A 4,112-nucleotide genomic window follows, 5' to 3' on the forward strand; every position below is an offset into this window, starting at 1 on the left:
AAGATGGATTAAAAGACATAATTTGCTAATTTCGGTTAGGGTGCATATCGATGGACAAAAATGAAGTAGTGGAGAGGAAATGTACAGGAGACGAATGAGCCCTGAGATGTTGAGAGGGACGGCATTGATGGTGGTGATTCGTCAGCAAAGTCTTGAGGGAGAGTGTAGGTGAGACGAGTCCCATGTATTCTTGGATGAGGTATTCAATTGGATCGGGCAGTGCTCATAGCGCAAACTAGATGATCTTTGACAACCCCTCTTTGCAATTAGGATCGATGAGAGGGATGCCCAGAAAGTGTTTGATACGACACCGTACTGAAATGGACAGTTCCGTTGGAACAGATCGGTCATATATCCTTGTGAGGAATAATTTTGGTGCAATCAAATCGGCTTATTATGGGAACTATACTCTCGGTTATTTCCGAATAGTTATTAGGAGGATAAAGGAGTAAGGATGGTGGACTCATGCATCACATTGCATACATGATCGTTATTATATGCATGTATGATCACATGATATATATGTACTCGTCTGTTGTCTTGGTGTATTATTTCGTGTAATTCCACGACGTCGATGACAAGTTTTTCATAGATGTTTTACTCCCTCTCTTTTCTTATGGTGAATTTGTACGCATGTTCAGATGGACCCATCAGCACTGATTCGAGGTTATCGCTTCACTATATCTCAGGAGGGGACATGGAGTGTTGAGGGTAATCGACATACTTACACAGGTCCTTGCGACTTGGAGCTGGATTGTGTAAGCAATGACTCAGTTCTGCATCTTCCACCTTACTACGTAGTTCGGGAGGCATCATTCACTTTGCCCGACCTAAGACCTGCAATCGTCAGACTTTCTGTACCGGCTGAAGCTCGAGGCGTATCAGAAGTTGTTAGGACCTGGCCCCAAACAGGATTCTCATCATCGGGATTGGTGCCAAGAGAGGCAAACAGGGCCATGCCAAGGGGGTACACCCTCGACCCCTCGATGGATTGGGGAGCGGATGAAGTGGAGGAGGAGGAAGACAGCGACGACTGTGTAGAGCTTATCTGCATAGAAGATTCAGTGGAGGTCATTGAGATCTCTTCTGACTCGAAGGTGGAGGAAGACCATAGCGAGGCTTCTAGTGCACCTCCGGTTTAGGAAGTTTCTCTTTTGTTTTTTTATGATAAGAACCTATGTGAGGTACTTTTTGTAATGTCAATGTCCCGACATTATTTTCTTTGTATTTTCAGTTTTTTTTTAAATTAGTGGCGATGATTAGATTTCGCCATGTAAACAAGTCTGTATTTATTCAAGAATTTTGTTATATGAATTTATATATCCAATGTGAGAAAATACTATCATTTTCTTATTTTATATACACATTTGTATTTTTATATTATATATCTATATGTATTGTTCCTTTTGTATTTTGTATACAAATTATGTACTAGTATATTTTGTAATATATATAGGCATTTATATTTTGTATGTATTGTTCCATTTGTATGATTGTTTATTTTGATATATATATTTGCATATTTGTATGTATGCAAATTATGTATTGTTTATTTTGTATGACTAATGTATATACATTTATATATTTGTATATATATTTTGTAATTTTATTTAGTTCGGCATGCAAGCTCGCCCTACCCATGTTTATGGCAGGCAAAACATAATATTTCATGCCCTATTTAAAAAACTAGTACGCCTATTTCCGCCCTAAATTAGGCAGGTTTTGCATGGGCATGGACATAGTGGCTCTTCAGATACTATATCCATCAGTAGCATTCCTGATTTCCTTCACCTTCATCCCCATAACTTTCTTCTAATACTGCTCACTCCTCGTTCTCAGATGATTTTACAAACCTTTTATGGCCTCCTCGTATTCTCACCAATTCTCACACAACCCAAGTTTCTCACAGACTCACAATTCAAATGAGAATTTTGATTACATAGTAAGCAAAGATGACCAGATTTGGAATTGTAGTGAGGGAACCAATGGTTCTGTTCATAACAAGTTAAAGACAAAAGGAGATTGTGGTGTTGCTTTCTCCACTCATAATGTTAATGGTTTCATAACTCAACCAAATGGGTCAATTGTGAATTTGAAGATCTAGAAAAGTTGCCAACATATATGTTAGAATATCATGGAGTATGTGAATTTAATTTTGTTGACATGCTGGCTATTTAGAGTTTTATGAAGGCCTGTGTGATGTTAAGAAGGTAGATCTCATTGGTCAAGTTCATTGGGAGCAAAGAATGATGGTGCGATGGCTAACTTCATCTAGAACATAAATATATTGTTATGGTAAATGTTTCGTGCCAATAATAACAAAATAATTTTTTTTAAAATACTAAATTTTTTTGGACAATTTAAATAGTTAATTAAAATTTTTTAAAATACTAAATATTTTTTTTATACATATAAATATAACAATCTTTATATATATAATAACAATAAATATAAAAAATAATGTATGAGTCATAATATATATATATATCGAGCTAGCTCATGAACCTAATGAGTCGAACTGTATCCAACTCGAGTTTGGTTCATTAATTTAACGAGCTCAATTTCCAGCTCAAGTTTGGCTCATTTGGTTCATGAACCAAGTTTATCGAGCTAATGCCGAGTTGGTTCGGTTCATTGTCAGCCCTAGTTATATGTCTTTCAGTGGGGACCACTTACTCCATATTATTAGGTACCTCTTTCCCATTTCTTTTTTATAATAATAATAATCCCTTTTAAATATTCATAAATAATAGGGATTAAAAAATACTTTTCTTATACATCTTTAAAATTTATTACAATTTTTATAGACTGACTATGATTTACCTTGAATTATTATCTCTTAACTATTAATTACATTAATCAATCAAAAAATCAAATCAAACTATTCAATTAATATTTTTATCTAATAAATCTTGTCAAATACAAAAATAATCAATGAAACATTTTATTTTAATAATTAAATTTTAATAAATAATTTAAGTGGATAAAAATCCATGCAATTAGCAATAAATATTATTTTGATACATGTGGATGTGATACTAATATATTCAACAACCTGAAATCGACTTCTAAGTTCGTAGTTATTGTTTAAAAATTCATATTATTCAATTTGTTATTAAAGATAGATTTTTATATTTTAACAAAAAAAATATATGGACGACTTCAATTCGCTTGGGATAGACCAAAAATCGAGTTTGAAGTCTTCCTATGTCATGTGACAGATATTCAGCTAAACATCGAACAGCAATAATATATTAATTGTTATTCACTCTAAAATTAATATGTAGAAATAGTAAACACTTATCGACAGTACAATTTTTATTATTATCCATTCTGAAAATAATATACACTGGATAACAATTGAGTGTATAATTAAATTATACAATTGCCCTTTTTCTTGTGGTTGATTAATTTGGTCTAATCTGAATTTACTTAAATAAAATTAGTTTTTTTTTAGTTTCACACATGTATTTTCGTACTGGAGGTAATCTTGTCCGAATCGGAAACATCCACAGGTATGTGGGGATAACTCTCCTAACAAACATTTTTTCTATCTACAAGACTCGAACTCAGACTTTACTTAAGGGAAATCAAACATGTACCACTTGAACAAACGCCCGTTGGTAAATATGATTAGATTGATTTTAGTAATCTTAATTTAATAAATTCATTCTGATTCAAATTAATAGAAATAATATTTTTTGAATTCTTAATTTTTTTTAATAAAATTCAAAACTCATTCATTAGCTTTTCAAATATTGTTGAGTTTTGAACTCCCAAAAAAACTTTTGAATTTATGAAGTACTGATTACTTTTGACCTGTGGCAATTCAGAATTGTTCATTGGGTTAATATTGAGAATTTGGCATGGAATTCAGGTATAGAATGAGTAGGCTAAAGTAAAATTAAATTAGAGCTAAATTCAATTTATTTGATAAGGATTTTTTTAGTTCGAGTTCGATATGTGTTATTTTTTAGCCTAAAATCAGGTTAGTTAAAATTTACGAACTATTCTACTCAGTTCGAATTGATTCATTTGGATAACTTAAATAATTAATTCATTTAAAAAAATATTACACAAGGTTTATATATATATATAACCTAAAAATAATG

The sequence above is a fragment of the Lupinus angustifolius genome, chromosome LG09 (assembly GCF_001865875.1).
Source record: "Lupinus angustifolius cultivar Tanjil chromosome LG09, LupAngTanjil_v1.0, whole genome shotgun sequence".
Taxonomy (NCBI): Eukaryota; Viridiplantae; Streptophyta; class Magnoliopsida; order Fabales; family Fabaceae; genus Lupinus; species Lupinus angustifolius.